This window comes from Triturus cristatus, chromosome 1_1 (assembly GCF_964204655.1).
Source record: "Triturus cristatus chromosome 1_1, aTriCri1.1, whole genome shotgun sequence".
Classification (NCBI taxonomy): domain Eukaryota; kingdom Metazoa; phylum Chordata; class Amphibia; order Caudata; family Salamandridae; genus Triturus; species Triturus cristatus.
This window is the reverse complement of record NC_140579.1, coordinates 704,113,383-704,131,533: the sequence shown is the minus strand read 5'-3', so window position 1 is coordinate 704,131,533 and position 18,151 is coordinate 704,113,383. Positions and strand designations below refer to the sequence as shown.

The following is an 18,151-nucleotide window of genomic DNA, read 5'->3' as shown; positions in this document are numbered from 1 at the left end:
GCCATGGTGGAGGTCCTAGACTTCCTCGTAAGGATTGTCGTAACTGATTATACTTTGAAATTTGAATATCAGGCAAATTCTTCCTGCAGTTGGACAAATGATTTAATACCACCGTTTGAAAAAAGTTGATCGAGGGTGGAAACACCTGCTGCTTCCCAAATAGGCCAATAAGTTGATTTTCTATTAATACGAATTGCAGAATTATTCCATAATGGTGCTTTCCTATGGAGACGAGGATGTGAGCCCAGTAAGCAGTGTGCCCTTTGCCAAGCGGCGGGCATTACCGACAAAATAGGATTAGTGGAGTCTCGTGGATGAGATTCAGAGCCATATAAAACAGAAAGACCTGCTTTTGTTAATGAAAGGTAGTGTTCAAGATGTACCCACTGTGGGACATCCGATGAATGTGGAAGCATATATGACATTTGAGAAAATTGTAATGCCAAAGCATAATGTTCCACTGAAGGTAGACCTATTCCTCCATACGATCGATGAGCCTTTAGTTTTGAAGCTAAGAGACGGGGTTTGGCAGAGTTCCATATAAAAGATTTGATCTTAGAATCAATCGAATGTAACGTAGTTAAAGGGACCTGGATAGGGGCATGCCGAGGACATAGAGAAAACGAGAAAGAGTAACCATTTTCACGGCTTGAACCCTGCCCCACAATGAGAGACCCAATGCCTTCCATTTTTCAAAATCACGTTGCATTTGAGCAATGAGGGGATTGAGATTATCCATAACCATGCCCTCTAGACCTTTGTTCACTAGTATGCCCAAATATTTGAGATGAGAAGATTTCCATTGAAAGGGAAAACCTTGAATGGCTGCTATTGTGGTGCCGTTCGAGATGGGTAGCGCTTTGCTTTTGTTCCAATTAATTTTGTACCCAGAAAGGGAGGAGAAGTCATCTATTATTTTTAATACAGATGGTAAAGAGGTGGAGAGATCTGTGAGTGTAAGAAGAATATCATCTGCGTAGAGATAAATTTTGGATTCACCTGTCGGAAGAGAAATGCCCTTAATATAAGTAGATTGTCTTAAGGAGGCAGCTAACGGTTCCATGGCTAGAAGAAAGAGTAACGGGGAGAGGGGGCAACCCTGACGAGTACCTCGATTGATGGAGAATGTATCTGAGATAAAGCCCCCAAAATTTACCTGTGCCGAGGGATTTTTGTACAACAAGCGTATTTTGTTTATGAATTGGTCTCCCAGGCTGAATTTTTGTAACACCCTAAAAAGATAATCCCATTCAATCCGATCAAACGCCTTTTCCGCGTCAAGCGACAAGGCTAAAGCATCATCAGGAAGATTCTTGGCGAAGATGATTTCTAGAGGAACGCCCCGGAACAAATCCTACTTGGTTACAGTGTATGAGAGATGGGATAACTTTACGCAAGCGAGAGGCCAGAATGCCAGCTAGAATTTTGATGTCGCAATTCAATAAAGATATGGGACGATAGCTGCTACATAATAGAGGATCTTTACCAGGTTTAGCAATAATAGCTTTATTAGATATGAGGCCCAAGGAGGCCTCACGCTCTGCCTTTTGTAATGCGAGTAAAAGAGAGTCAAGCACATCCACTCCTGCCCAACGATAAAACTCTGCTGGAAAGCCATCTTCTCCTGGGGCCTTATGGTTTGGCAAGCCAGCAACTGCACGCGATATATCTTCCCTGGTAATTTCACCTTCCAATAGGATTCTACCTTCATCTGACAAACAGGGTAAGGTTACATTTGTAAGGAAAGAATCCAATTTGTCAGTGTCAATTTGAGTTTCAGCAGTGTAAAGAGACTGATAATACTGGGCAAATTTGTTAACGACATCTTGGGGTTTAGTCAGGGTAACACCGTTCATTGACTTAATGGCCGGTATAGCCATAGCTGCTTGCTGCTGACATAGTTGAGCTGCTAATCATCTTCCTGCTTTTTCCCCCTGCTCATAATGTCTCCCTTTCATTCTATGTAGGTCGTATTCTGCCTTAAAGGTAAAAAGGTTGTTTAATGCCATACAAGCTTTTTCCAATGACTTGCGATTTGATATCTTTGGATTAAGTGTATATAAGCGAGTGTAAGACACAATATCTTGCTCAAATTATTTTTGCTTTTTAGCATTTTGTTTATTTAACTGAGCTGCATCTCTCATAAGCTGCCCAAGGATAGTGGCTTTTGCTGCCGCCCAGAGAGTTCTGTTGGAGTCAACGGACCCTTGATTGACTGACATAAAGTCTTGAAAATGGGATTGTAATAACATTTTTCTTTTTGGGTGCCCTGTAACGTTGAATGTTTAAACGCCAGGGTTTGCGACCTGGCTTAGATAAACCAGTTTGTAAGGAAAGTAGAACCGGAGAATGATCAGAGATCGCTGCCTCCAGTATCTGAGAGTCCTGTGTTATTTGAACTACATTTTGGGAGATTAAAAAATAGTCCAAGCGAGAGAGCGTGCCATGCGTAGGGAAAGTGAAGGTGTAGTCCTTATCCATCGGGTGAGAAACTCGACAATGGTCTACCAAACTATTATCTGCCACCACATCATCCATTAGAGCCCTATCTGCCCATTTGCCTTATCTAGAGGGCCTGTTTTGTCTAGGACAGGATCACGCACTAGGTTCCAATCTCCACCGATAAGAAACTGGAAAGCACCTATTTCAGTTAAAAGGCGGTTCAGTTGAAGGAGGAATGATCGTTTTGCTCCTGTGGGAGCGTAAATGGAGCCAACGCATATATGTGTTTCACCGATGCGAAGTTTGGCAAAGACATATCGGCCATTTGGATCAATCTAGGATTTCAAGACTGTCACTGGTAAGGATTTACGGATAAGAATGGCAACTCCACATTTACGGGTTGGTGTCGCATCTGGGTCCGTTCTCTTCTGTATGCTGCTGTGTATAACCCGACCCACCCAGTCTCTACGTAATTTTTCAGACTCTTTAGCATCAAGGTGGGTTTCTTGGAGGAGAGCTTTGTCCACATGCTTGGACTGTAAATAAGAGAGTGTCTTTTTTCTTTTAATATAGTGTGTCAATCCATGAACATTCCAGGTTATTACTCAAAGATCATGTGAAGTGGCCATGTCAGATAAAAATAGGAAAGAAAGAAAAAAAGAAAAAGTAAGAGGATAAAGAGGATAAAAAGAGACCTTGGACCGTAACAAAGATCAGGTAAAAAATAAATGAATCAAATGGTAATGCTATTTGATGATGGAAGAATATATGTGTGGACATAGCTAGAGGTGTGTTCAACAGACGGAGTAGTATGTAGTGTAAATGACACAGGGAAAGGTAGGGAGGAAAGAGTGGCAAGTATAAAATGGCACAAGGGATCTCAGGACTTTTAACCACGTGTCTAAACACTAATGGAACTCCGCTACGAGGAGGGGCCCCACCAGGAGAGTGAAGCAGTGGTTGACAAATATAAATCCAAAGATGTCTTTAAAATGTATATAATAACAGGTATTCTTACTATTAATAAGAAATATAACAAAAAATTGTAATACTGTAACATTAAAACCTATGGCTGATCTATACAGAGAATATTTACCATATGAATGGGAGAAGGTAAACAGTAAATTTGGTAGTAAAAAACAGTATTACTAACATTACGGAATCAATAGAAGGAAAAAATAAATAAATAAATAGCATATACCTATCAGTAATCATAAGGCTCTTGCATTGAATGATAGATGTAGAAGCAGGAGAATTATTATAATTCATATGAAGACGTATCATGGTAATATTAAAGAACATATCATTATAATATAATTGCGTAACACATTGTTAAACCATTGGAGTATTACATTGAAAATAAAGAATAGAATAAAGATCAGATAAGGAGAGAGGGAGTTGTAACCCTGTAGATAATTAGATAATATGTGAAGAATTAAAAGATTGGGATTATCAGCATGAAGAGCTGTAATAACCACAATCCTAGACTGAATAAATAAATACCAAGAATATCAATCAGATACGTGTAAAAACAGTGAGAGGGATAGACCCAGTGTTTGAAGGCAATATAGTTAATATAATAGATGTGATGAAACAAAAAGAAAAGAAAAAAGAGAGAAAAGAAAGAGTAATAAAGAACAGTACAATAACTCTATTACTCAGCACACTGATGACAATATATCTTCTTCTCCCCATTTATATCATGAGTTCATTAAGTTTGATCTAACACCTAGAAGAAAATGGGTGTGAAGACAGAGCTAAATCTGACCAAAAGTATATTAAAACATTAAATCATCCACATTCCGATTCAAATTAGATTTTAATACTCATCTGTCCGCAGGCGAGATAACTGCTTCAGTTCTTGTATGTTATGAGTTCATTGAGAATGGTTAGTCATTTAAGGATACAAGTGTGAGCATAGATTAATTTTGATCAAAATTGTAGAGAGGTATTGAGTCATCCACATTCTGCATTCAAAGTGGATTTTGATGGCGATCTGGATTTATCCCTATGCTGTTCCTTAGTGAAGGCAGATACAGTTTGAAGAGCAGCATTCTTTTTCTCATGACTACGAATAGTCCTTTCAAAATCCCTGTCTCTCTGTCGAGGACTGCTGTCATTACGTCGTGGATTGCTTGATGCCTGAGGAAAAGAACCGTGATGTGACAGATCTGGAGTGGACTGCTGAGTTTCCATTTGTTGCGGTTTCCAATTGTCTAAAAATATATGGAGGTCCTCAGGGTCATAGAAGTCTTTAGATATTCCATCCTTAGAAATTCGGAGACGAGCAGGATCAATAGACCATATTTAATGTCTAGCTGACGTAATTGAGGTCTAAATGAAAGGGAAGCCTTGCGTCTCTCATTAGTGTCTCTGGAAAACTCAGCTGCATTACGAATTTCATACCCATTATATGAGAATGTACTATGAGTACGTGCTGATATTAATATTTGCCTTGTCTGTTCATGCCTTAAAAAACAAGCGATGAGGGGACGTGAGTTTGTTGCAGATTCCTTACGTAATGGACCAATTCAATGTGCGCGCTGTATCTCCAGTGGAGGGTCAAAAGCAATGTCCATAATTTTTGGAAGGATATTTTGTAGAAATGTTCTATCGTTTGAACCTTCAATCTTTTCCGGAAAACTGAAAAAGCGAACATTATCCCTCCTACTTCGGTCTTCCAAATCTATTAACTTACTTTGTAAAAATAAAAGCTCTTGATCTCTGTTTTGTATTGAGTCTAGATGAGTTTCTACATTTATTAGCCTGTGATCAAGCTTCTCTGTCTTGGCGTGAAATCCTGCAATGTCTGCTCGTATTGTTTTAGTCTCTGCTGTTAATGAGGAAATATTTGAATCCATGCCTTCAAGTCTGCGACTGACCACTGATATTTTTTGTAGGATGCAATCCATGGTTTGCCCTTGCATGGTGAGGTTAGTTTGTATAGCATTGTCTATTGTAGAGGAAGAGCTATTGGCATCTGTATTTTTTGACTGCTTAAGTGCATTCGAGAAAAGAGGCTGTTTAGAGGGTTTATTTCCATGTTTGACAGTGGACATTTTGGTTTCTGCTAAGTCTCTCAGAATCTCTCAGAAGTATCGCCGCTGAAAAGCTGTTATTTTTCAAAATTTGGGATTAAAGTGTGTTCTCGAAGCACCTCACAGCTGTCAGCAAATAAGCGTGTGTGGTGAGCAGACCGAGGCGCATGAGAAAAAAACAGGAAGCTCAGGTGTGACCAGCTGAACTTTGCGGGCGGGAAGCTATGGAACTCCAGGCTCAAGATTGTAGGCAGGCTGACAGGACCAGAGTCTCTCAGCACATAAGTTAAAAAGCAAGGCTGGTTAGAGAAAGTTGAGCAATGCTCATATATCCACAAAAGAATCTCAAAGGCAGTCTGGGCATTTGTTCAGATAAACTGTGTGCTGAACAATACTACAGCTTAATTTCATAGGGCAGACTTCCCAGCAACACATAAACTTCACACAACCTTATTGTAATTTAGTTAAGGTGTAAGAGGATATTTTTCAAAAATAGCACATGAACTAGTCCAATGTTGATTATATTTCAGCTAGGATTGTTGATTTTGATGAAAGACTCCACCGTCTCTCTCGCCAAAGAGCCCATACCAGACTCTTCACATCACAAAAATGCAAGCCCTGGTATACAATGTTGCAGACTGTGCACAGATTACTCAGATTTTCCTCAAAAAGGGTAAAGCCTTTGTTAATTTTAATTACATAATTCAGGACCACAAAATAGCCACATTTAATTCCTCAGAAGAATGTAGACTTCACACGAGTGATTACAGCTGAAGCCCCTCCCGCACTTCTTGAGGTAATTATTTTAAAGAGCAAGCATATGAACTCCAAATGAACTTTACAGACCTTAACTGAAGTAAGCTGAATTCATGAGTCATAATGAAAGGCTCTGGTGCTTTTCTCTCAGTCTCTGTATTTCAAGAGGCAGGAATCCAGTCAGCTTATCTTCCTTCAGGATCGCATTTCACATTCCACAGGGCGAGAGCAGGGACAGCTGGCTCCTGTCAGAGGCTGAAGTATTGGCGGCAAAAGTAAAACATCCACATATCCTCTGAAGGGATTTATGCAGTGTCCTGTATTTCTCACCTCAGAGAGCGCAGTTATTTAAGCTGTGCTGTGGATAGAAACAAGTTTCAATATATGAAAAGGAAAGGCTGCCCAGTGACGTCAGGGCTTCCTCTCAGCACAGGTCTCCGGTGTCAAGAATGCACAGTTTCTCCTCATTGACTTTACGACCTTCCTAATGCTGAAATTATGTCAAAGGTCTTTCATTTAATGGGCACCAACTCCCTTTGAAGCCCCACTTGTGGCAGAGCTCACAGATTAGGCGGCCATCTTCAGCAGTGGCCAGACCACGCCCCGCCATTCTTCTAAAGTTTTAAAGGCTGATGAAAGGCACACTACAGCACTTGCTAAACACAGCAGACAAACGTTTTCTCAACATCACACTTTTATCAGATTGTGGATGGATTTGAACTGCAATCATTCTTTTTGGGTATAAAAAGCTGAGTGACTTTTTATAAGTCGCACACAGGGCCGGCTTTAGCACTGATGGCACCAGCGCAACAGTGTTTGTTGGCGCTCCCCAATGATCACGTCCGCCACGGATTTTCTCACTACCACCTTTAACACCTCAAATCTCCATAACTCTCTCTCTCAGATGCGTTTAACTAGTCTTATAGCGCCACTCATACCAGAGTAGGGTGTCAGTGCACTGTAAATCATAAGACTTGCGTAAGACAGAGGAGTACAAGGTGTATGAGACACAAGTCATCCATACTGGTAGGCAGTATAGTTTAAGAGTGCTTGGTCTGAGAAGCACAAACTCAGAATTTAAAATGTACCACCATGGTTGTGGGTTCTCTTTAATAATAAGAATTGATTTCCACCCAAATGAATCCTTTTTTCAACATTAGGATAACAAAAGATGGGAAAAATCATAACACTTTGATCTATTCATTGCAGTTTTCATGCAGCTCTGTGATGGCAGTTAATAGGTCACTGTTCTATATTAGGATTTTAATTTATAAACTGCAAGTAACCAAAGAATATATGACGTTACATCGCAGTGTTTACACCGCGATGCCTTTACAACGTAGGCATTACAAGGCAAGTTGTTACAACTTAGGAATAATATGATTTACTATTCCAACTCTAGTCTACGTACAGTAGGGAAGGTGTTGGAATAGTAAATCACACTATTCCTTAGGTTAGAGCGCCATCCGGCGCAAGTCATTGTAATCACTTGCTTTGTAATACCCGCATTGTAAAGGTATTGCGGTGTAAACACCGCAATGTAAACGATGTTTCCCGTAACAAAATGATCTCTCTGACACAAGCAGTAACCTACTGACCTATTTACATCATATGCACTCTGTGATCTGCATGGCACATGTTCTTTGCAGCAGGCATGAACCCTCTGCACTACATTACAATGAATAAAAACTTCCACTAGATAAAATTCCAATCTCTCTCCAGGAAGAAAATTAATCACTGGAGTCATCTTGACATTGTTATTGTTGCCTGGAAATTGCTGGAGGCAAGGAAGGCGGCAGCAGGTGCTTTAAAACCATAATCTAGTGCAAACAGGGCACCCTCACCTGAAGTGAGTACCTAGTGTGGTGGCACCGGTCACTACGCCCTAGAGCCAGCCCTGGACAGGGAGATTGTGCAGGTAAAATTTCAAAGGTACAGATGATAAAATCCTCTAACAATAATATGCCACCTTCCAAAATTACAACATTTTAAGTAAACAATTTGGTTCTATATGAGGGGCATTCCTCTGTTTTGATTGCAATATCCCTAACACAGCCCACATAGCCACCAAGTACTACGCATTGTAAAATCTGGTTAATAACAACTATTAAACACAATGCAGATTTACTGTAAACAGTTTCATACTACAAACATTTACACAAATTCATTTCGCATTTACTTGAACATTGCAGAAAAAATCATCAAAAACAAGGCAAGTAACATACATAATGCCACTCCTGCCATTAATCAATATAGGTTTGTTTAAGTTGCGTCACAAACTGGGGTGTTTTGTGATGGCATTCTTTCTATTACATGATTATTAATCATCGTGTACATTCCTTTAGGTTACAAACTTATCCTACCTTAGCATAAATAGTATTTCCAATAATCAATAAATAGCATGGAAACAGAAGCCTAGGTGTGTCTGGCCATTCACCAGTTGCACGAGAACTTACAGTAAATCTGATGCATAGCTAAAAACATATAAGATCCAAAAGGCAAGACTTATTGGCTATGCCAATGTTTGTTCCGGTGTAGCCAATGGTCCCAGGAACAAGTTCATTAACTGTTCCACATAAAGGGTTCTAACACTCTCTGTGGGGCCAGGCACTATATAACATTCTCATAGAAATATGTAATATTGACCTTAAAAAGTCAGACAGTCTGACGCTTTGCGTTAAACATCTGGCCCATAAGATGGTCTTACACCAGTCAAATATAGCAATAGTCATCAAACGCTTCGAATTTTAAGAACATTGGTTAGATCACTAACCAACATCAAAAAGGTACAAGTTATGCAGAATTCAGTACTATTCATATCAGATATGGCAGAAACCAGTAGTTAATTTTGCTCTTGGAGTATTGCATAACACGACCCTTGGCCATAATATCTGCATCTTTGTAATAACATTCCTTTAAGGGGCAACCAGGATTGAAACCTCTAGACATTTTCTATCCATGATATTTGGCTACTGCATGATATGTTTCAAAATGTTTTAGTACATCGATGATGATGTTCCACTGTTTATTCATGATTCCCCTTTGCTTTGAGTCACATGTTTGAGTACAAAGAGAGGAGTGATATTTGCTTGAGAACAACACCCTCATTCTCAGATGGAGATCACTCTCCACTTGAGATACCACTATACTAGATTCTAAGTTTTATCAGATACAGGAACTCACCCAACAAAACCCAATGTTTTATAATTCTCATTTTCCAGCTGCTGACAGAGACTGGATGCAGGAATGGGTTGGGTAATTCCGAGACGCACAGATTGTCTCTGATTTTGAGCCTGGTAACCCATGTACAAACCGGTTGGTATTGCTAATTCTTGCTGTAATAGTCATCTCCAGTTTCTGGCGATCTTGTAATGAGGGCTTAAATGTATATTACCAAAGGGTAAGTAAAATTATACCTTAAAACCTTTATCTCAGCACATTCTCCCACCTAGCCACCGTGTCGTATCGTCGTTGGCCTCACAGCAAAGGAATGGCCTCCCTGCCCTTAATCTGTGACCTTGGGCGGTGGGGAGAGGGAGGAAGATGCAGTGACAATGCAGTGAAAATATGAGTCAGAACATTATTCAATTATCTAATTATTGTACAGTAGCCAAATGGAGAAGAGGGTCACCCATCACATTACTATAGAGGATTGAAGTACTGTGATTCAATCTTGTATTAAAGAAAATGGTGTATAAAGTTACAGAGATTTGCAGCAAATTATGACATTGTAGTATATGTATTATGATACATTGTTTTGAATATGTTCACCTGTTATGTTTGCGGATAATTGTTTGTCAGGCTGAACATGAGATGAGGCAAGCTATTAAACATACACTAAGGCAGTTGAGTTGGGTAAATTAAATATATTAGACAAAAGAGAAGGTTAAAACGAAGGCAGCACATAGTCCCTGGAAGGTTAGCTTTAAAGCAGCAATAGCATCAGAACTGGTTACAATACAATAGATAATTGACGTTGAAAATGGTTGTGGGAGGCAATTGGGTGTGTCAACCTCCAACCTCCAACTCAGAAAACCAGGAAAGCTGATTCATAAGTACAAAATGAAATGCAGAGGCAAAAAAGACACGTAACGTTAGAGTTAAATTAATGATAATGTATTGTGTCGCTCAAGATAGCATCTTAAGGTACACCAACAGCCTCTACTGCACTTTAAAAGTGCAGAAAAGTTGCACATAAAATGACACAACAAGCATCACCACACAGAGTGGGACACCCGATAACACAATCCTCGAAAAAGACATCTGAATGGAAGGTGTTCAACATAATACACACTAACATACCAAGACTGCGTCGTATGGTGGCTATATGTCATTGAGGCACCAACTTCCCATTTTTGGTCTTTGCTTAAACAAACTAAAGCATTCTGTTATTTTTACACTTGAGTCTCAATAGTAGTCTATAAGTACCACCGCATGATGGAGCACCCTTTGATCTTATCTCCCGCCAGCCACTTTGACACTCTGTGCTTGCTTGCAAGGGTTACTCCAACACACAGTGACATACCATAACATGATGGGACCCCCCTACATAATGTACAGAGGGCCCCCTAAGTTTCCCATCTCTCATAGATATTCACTGCCTTTGGGGCAGAATGAGAGCACCATTGAGCGGCCCCAGAAGGCTTGGTGGGTCCCCTGCACCACCGGGCTGCACAGGCTTGTGTTACTCCCTGCCAGCACCCTTTAATAATCTACTGTAAACAATATCCTGTGATATTGTATCCCCAACCTTGCTTTAACCTTTTCCCCTTCATCTAAACCACCCTTTGAAAATCCTATCACGTAGAGTGCTCCCCCTCTTTGTAGCTATTGTTACGTGTATAAGTCACATGTACACATGCACACATGCATACAAACAGAAAATAGTGGTTTGTGAAAGGAAAGACCAGGACTGGAAATTTGAGAAGCATGTAACATAAAGCCATAGGGTCCATGGCATCAGCTCCGGCACCCACTCACCCGCTGACTCACTTTTCACCCTGTTCACATGGTGACCCATACAGATGGTCGTAATATTTCATTGTGGAGCCCTAGCTTGGAATGCCCTATCTAAAATTCTGCACTGACCACTTAGACTTCAGACAAATACTTAAAAAGGTAACTATAAATGAAGCCATCTAAATAAATAAATTACAAAGCTTGAGGAGTTACTTTATTCGACAGCTAAGAGTCATAAAAGCACAATTCATTAAAAAGTATTAAAGACCTTAGAACACACAAAAAAATTATATTCTAGAAATGCTTATGCAAAACAGAGAAAACGGCATCCCAATTAACAGTTTCATCATACATCTATAAGTCTACAAATAGAGAAGCTTGAGGACTCACTACTGCCAGTATGAGGGTGATTTCATGTAGGTTTGCTCTCTTCAGTCTACGGTTCCACTCTTTTCAATTCCTAAAATGCAAATATTAAATCAGAGCAGATGGAAGATCTGCAGCACTGTAAGCACCTGGATTAGCATGGAGAAGTGGAGAGAGGGTTTAAGAGGTGAGTGCACACAGACAATGGCCTCTCTCTGTAATTTTGGAGGACAGGCTTACTGGGAAACCATTGGCTGCTACCTTCTCAACAGCCCATAGGAAGTCTCGAATGTTTAATTATTGCACTCACCAGTGAAAGTGCGAGGTATTGCTGAGGGAAGGGCGAGGCCAAGGTCGTCATGACATTTACCAAAAATGAAGTTAGGAGAAATAAATGGAGAGCAATCTGTGACTCTATTCCTCCTGAAATCTGTTAATGCACCTAATTTACTCTACAGTGCCAAACTTAATTGTCTGGCGTGCTTAAAGCACGGGTGTCATTATTTACCAGCAGTGTTGGAATCAGAATCTGCAGGTAACACTCACATGCACTTCCTGCAGTGGGCACGTTCTCCCACTTAATCAGGGGTGTAATACAGACTCCTGCGACCTCTTAAGCTCATGAGGGGAATCGCTTGAAGGGGATCTCAGTTCAGCTTATGGCCCATGGATAGTCATGGTGTATGGGAGTCTTCAGGGACCGTCACTTTGCGTTAGGCCACTGAAATTGTCTTACCTGTTGGGTGTAACAGACAGGACACATTGCAGTTGCTCACAGTTTTACATCCATTTCACAAACTGTGGAGCTGAAGTATGGGAAAGACATATGTTTAGGTTGAGACAAGGATCCATGAATCACAATTGAATTATATTACTAGTGATTACCTTGTGAGAGAAATTGGGATGTTGGCTGTCTAGATCAAGCAAGAGCCACAATCCCTTGCAGGGTGAACTACAAAAAGTAACTAAATTAACTTGTGCTTAACCCTGAGTTGCTTGTCACACATAACACCCGCACTGTGCCTACTCCGGACTGGCATGCAAATCTCCTTACATATGTTTTACAAAAAGACAGCCAACTCTCGTGTAGATTTGTGGTCCTTGTTGGCCGCAGTTTTATTCATTATCATGAACCATCATAAAATCGGGTGTCATAAATCATAGGTGTTGTACATCATAAATCACGAGTAGTAAATCATTTGGGTATCATAAATCATTTGTGTCATGAGCCGTCATACCTTGGTGTCAGAAATAATTTGCATTACTGTTCATAAATCATTTGTCATAAATCATTCATTGGTCATAAATCACAAGTTTATCTTAACTTACCAGCATATCATGGACTCGTAAATCACCCTGACAGTTCGTTATTCCACTGTTTTGCAGGCGCATCTCCTTCCTTGCCGCTTTTAGGGTCAAACATTGTTCTGTTGGTTTCCACGCCCCTTTGAATGTGGGGGGTAGTTTCTCTCCGGAGTTAGGCCCCAACTTGCTACCTAGCTAGTCTCTTTTTGTGCCTTGCCATCTGGCGAGGTCTAGGCTGTGAGCGCTGTCTCCATTTGCTACCCCCTTTTGTCCGGCCTACTCACCCTGACATAAGGCATTCCAAAGTGAGCGGCCCTCCTTCCACACACCGCCCTGTCGGTGTGCCTCCATAACCAGCCAATGTACCCCTCTTATCTGCCAGCACTGCTACACTGCTGTTGCATAGGTATGGGTCTCGAAAAACCTCCGGCACCACTCCCCAGTTCCACGATGTAATAGTGAGCTGTAGAATGAGGAGCAGTGGCTTATATCCCCCCCACGATTTTCCTGCCCAGATGGGTATGTGTGCGATTGGGGGGTTCAAAACATCACCTGCTCCCTCCATTGGCCAAGTGACCAGGCGCCTCTCTGGTGCAAGTTTGCCGTACAGAAAGTGCCCGTTCTGCTTCGGGGCGCTTCCAGGTGGTTGGAACCAGATCCCTACAGGGCTCCAGTGTCCGTTATGGCACTGGCCCTCAAGGCCCCCTTTGGGGGCGGCCTCTGCAAAAACAGCCAGCCTTAACTTAGAGGCAATGCTTAAAGTTCTTAAGCAGTACACACACAGCAATAAAGTGAAAACACAACACAATAAAAATTCCAAACCAATTTAGAAAAATAGATTACATTTTAATACATTATTTGGCACCAAAACAACAAGGAGAACAAGAGATATTGATTTTTAAAGTTTTAACTGACTATAGAGCCAAAAAGCATAAAGCGTCAACAAAGGATATCTGGTCAGTCTGGAACAGGAATACATCAAAAAGTTCAGGCCAACCGCGATGGGGCGGGGTCTGGCTACAAGGACCAGCTTAGGTAAGTACCTTAAATCCTGGTTACGGAGCGTTGTGAAGATCGGAGGCAAGGAAGCGTTGTGCAGTCGAAGCAATGCGTTGGTTCTGAGAAGCAGCAAGACTACGGTGCAACGTCCTGCTGCGATGGGAAGCCCCGGGTGCCGGGGATGCAGAGCGGGGGCAATGTGTTGGCTTCGTTGATCACTGTAGCTGAGATGTGGGGTTCCGGGGACGACGTGGATCTGCTGTCAATGAGAGATCTGAGGACCTGGGAGGCGATGTGCGGCACCACCAGGAATGCATCAGTTCTGAAGATGCAAGGGTGATGCAAACCTTCTGCGCCATCCCAATCGACCAGTCCCGGTACGAGAGGACTGGGTCTTGAAACGCGTCGGCACTTTTTTTCAACACGGAGGAATTTGAATAAACTTGTTGTGACGTGAGGGATTTGTATTGAATTGTATGCCCCACCCACACACTCTAAACATTTTCCCGTGTTTGGCACATGTTTGGCCCCAAAAACAATATAGCGATAAGAGTATTCTAGTTTCTGATGTTATGATGCAAAAGTTCAACGTTGTTGTATATAAATGTGTTTGTATATACATACTTAATGCACTGTCTATTGTGAATTGCCATAAGTATTTTTCATGTTTTGTATGTTAATTTGAAAAAGGTGTGTCTCTTCTCTTCTCATGCAACTAAAATCTTTTTGGTAAATATTAACAATTGCAAAGAAGGAATGGTTTAATAAAAATTCCATTCAAACAGAAAAGATAGTGGTCTGTTTGGTGCTCAAAAATAATAAGAGCATAATGTCAAACGGAGCTAGGTTCTCCTTTTTGTATTCAACTTTCTAAAAGTGGCATTTTCAGAATTGCAATTTAAAATTCAACTCTACCATAAGGTAGGATTTTAAATTGTGATTCCAGAGACACCAAACTTGAAGGGATCATCTCATTCCATTTGGAAATTACTCTTATATATGTTAATAAGGCAACTCCAATGTTATCCTGTGGGGGTGATAGGCCTTGCAGTAGTGAAACATGAATGTAAGAGTCTGTCACTACCAGGACATGTAAAACTTAAAAGTACATGTCCTGCTTTTTAAATACATTGCACTCTGCCCTCTGGGCTGTCCAGGGCCTACCCTAGGGGTGACTTACATGTATTAAAAAGGGTGCTTGGACCTGAAAATAGGTTTAACTTGCCAGGTCTCCATGCCAGTTTAAACTGCAAACACAGGCTCTTCAATGGCAGGCCAGAGACGTGTTTAAAGGGTTACTTAAGTGGGTGGTATTATCAGTGTTGCAGGACCACTAGTAGCATTTAATTTACAGATCCTGGGAACAGGTAGTGCACATTATTAGGGACTTATAAATAAATTAAATGTGCCAATTGTGGATGAGCCAATAGTACCATGTTTTAAGGAGAAAGGACAAACACTTTCGTACTGGTTAGCATTGGCAAAGTGCATAGAGTCCTAAAGCAAACAAAAACAAATTCTGCAAAAATGAGAGTCACAAAGTTTGGGGGTGACCCTGCAGAAAAGGCCATTTCCAACACCCCAAAGTTAGGTTGGTGCTTAATTGGACATGGGCATTAGTGGTTAAGTTCAGGTGTTCTTTAACTTTAAGTCAAGATGCATCTAATGAATAACTGCAACGTAGGTTAGTGGTTAACGGAGATGTGATTCAGTGGTTGCTTTGAAATGTTCTTCAGTGCTTGAGTTGAGATGTTTTATAGCAGTTGCATTGGTGCGCTGGCTTATCACTTAAGTTTGCAGTGATCATTGGTGGTAAATTGGCATCTGGAGCAACACAGAAAGAGGTCGGGTCACATCAGTATGCAGATACTGAACTGTTATCCTAAGAAAAGAGGCTATGCTTAGTGATTAAAACACTGCCCAACTCATCAATATACATGAGCCTGCTATCCAGTGTGTGAAAGACAGTGACAAGAAGAATGAAGACCTTCATGGGAAAGCAGACCCTAGCTGTTTTTGCTTGTTCCTTGTGGGACAGGGATTTCAATGAATTTTAACACACATATAGGGCTGCACTCAAAGAGAACATGGTTCCTCATAGACCACACTGCATTTGTTAATAGGTATTGCCTGGTAAAAGTATCCAGTAACCATCCAAACCTTTCTGACTGCAATAGCTGCCGCTGAATTTTGCAGCAATCCAGTCACCTCCAATCACCAATATGGCATAATGCCTCCTAGAGGTATGTGCATGATGTACGGCTTATGGAACGACAGTGATTTTTTTATTTTATTTACAAATTTGATATGGGCCTGTTTAACCCAGAAGCGTCACACTATGTAAGCTTTTCACAGGTGTAGCTTGTTTATACGTTGGACGTCACGTTATGCTTGTCATTGACCCTGTAAAGCGCTCAGCTGCCTTTTGGCTAGGTTTGTGACTTAGAAATAACACATACATACATACATACATACGTAAATACATACATACAATCATGGTGCTAAAACTCTGATGTGATCCTTAATGGTTTAGTTAAAATGTGATCACTAGTGCCTAAGTTGAGAGATGGTCTACTGACTAAACTGGACACTTGTCATTTCACATACTAGTTAACTTGCATTGGCTGAGATGTGGTCTAGTGGTTAATGTAGTTCGGTTTAGGCGTGGTATAGTGCTTAGCCTGTGAATATGTTGTGGTGGTTAAATTGTAGCAGTTACATTGAAATGTGGTGTTGTGGTTTAGTTGAGATTTGTCCTAGTGGTTAAATTCAGCAACCGAGGATTCAGGATTCTTGACGTTTACCTACAAAAGGCAAGGTCAGATGTTTGGGAAGCATTAGGGATGGGAAGGAGGTTTGGGAGAATGGGGTGCGAAATGAGGAGCTACTGTTTTTTTAGTTCTTGTGATGACGTTTGCTGAGGACCTGGCAACAACCTCCTTTATAGTTTTTTTTCAAAGAAGCCTTTGATCGCATTCTTTCAGATTACAGAACGTCTTGTGTTTCTTCTGAAATCCATGACCAGATATTGTCCAAGAGCTTATTCAGCAGCGTTTTCAAACGTATTGAGTTTGTTTGACTGCCAACCAGACAGACATTTGCATGAGTAATATTTCTTATTTTTCCCTTGATAAAGCCAAGCCATTGGTCCCTCTAACAGTGCTGAACAACCAACCAGGATCATGGGCATTGCATGTTTGTGAAGCCATTATGTGCTGAATCAGCCCCTATTTTGACTTTTTGGTAGCGCTACTTGATAATTCTTGGTCCCGTTCTGAGATTTCCTTTTACAAGCCATTGAATCTGGCATGTTTATCCAATTGTTTGCAGCCGCGGCCTGTGGAGGGAGTTCTGTGGGGCGGAAAGGCGGGGCGGGGGAGGGGCAGGGTGGGGGGTTCTAAAAACCGGACTATGGATAATTGCAGGTAAGTAAACAATAGAATAAATAAAACGAATTACGTTGCGCGCCCTGCATCGCAAAATGTGATGCAGCGCGCGCTACGAAATTCGTTTTATTTATTTTATTGTTTACTTACCTGCAATTATCCATATTCCGGTTTTTAGAACCCCCCCACCCTGCCCCTCCTGAAGTACCGGGTTTTTAGAACCCAGCGGTGCAGGGGAACACACCCTAAGACTTCGGGTTCTTCCTGTTTCAGACCTACAGAAACACAGAGTCTTCTAGATGAAATCAAAGATCGTATTTATTGGCTGCAGACCAATCACAGGTATCCGAGAAGTACAACACGATGTATGTTCTCAGGAGACTGCTCCTGAACCAAAAACCAGTATTTACTTATATACACAAAATTATGCTTGGGGGCAACACCGCCCCTATTTTACAAGTGGTCATTCACATATTTTAGTTTCAAAGAAACAGCAAAGCCATAATGACAATCCCACATTTCAGTTCATTAAGCATACAGTCATTTTACCCAGCAAGGCTCAGAACCCTCATCAGATAACAGCGGACCCCAATAAAACGGGCACCTCCTGCTCGTAAAACAAGCCATAAAGTAGGAAACAGAGTCAGGTGTGAAATAGCTTAGTCAGAGATCGTGTGCGAACAAGGACTTTATGATGGGTCGAGCCCTGATGCTAATCACATTAGGCCGCGAGAAAAGGAACTGGCCGGACAGGATTGACCTCGGGCAGCGGAGTCAGTTTGCACAGGTCAGAGAGAAGTCATAGAAGGTGTACGTGTCCTTTAGGCCTAGGCATGGCCTTAGTGCGCAGCCTATGTGAGGGCAACCACAAAATGGCTACTGTTCTAAAATGGAACCCAA

The 18,151-nt window shown here is 41.2% G+C and overlaps 1 pseudogene; it reads left to right on the top strand.

The window, feature by feature from the left end:
- The first annotated feature begins 211 nt into the window (after positions 1–211).
- Positions 212–18,151, top strand: part of LOC146870916 (uncharacterized) — a 31,409-nt pseudogene continuing 13,469 nt past the window's right edge.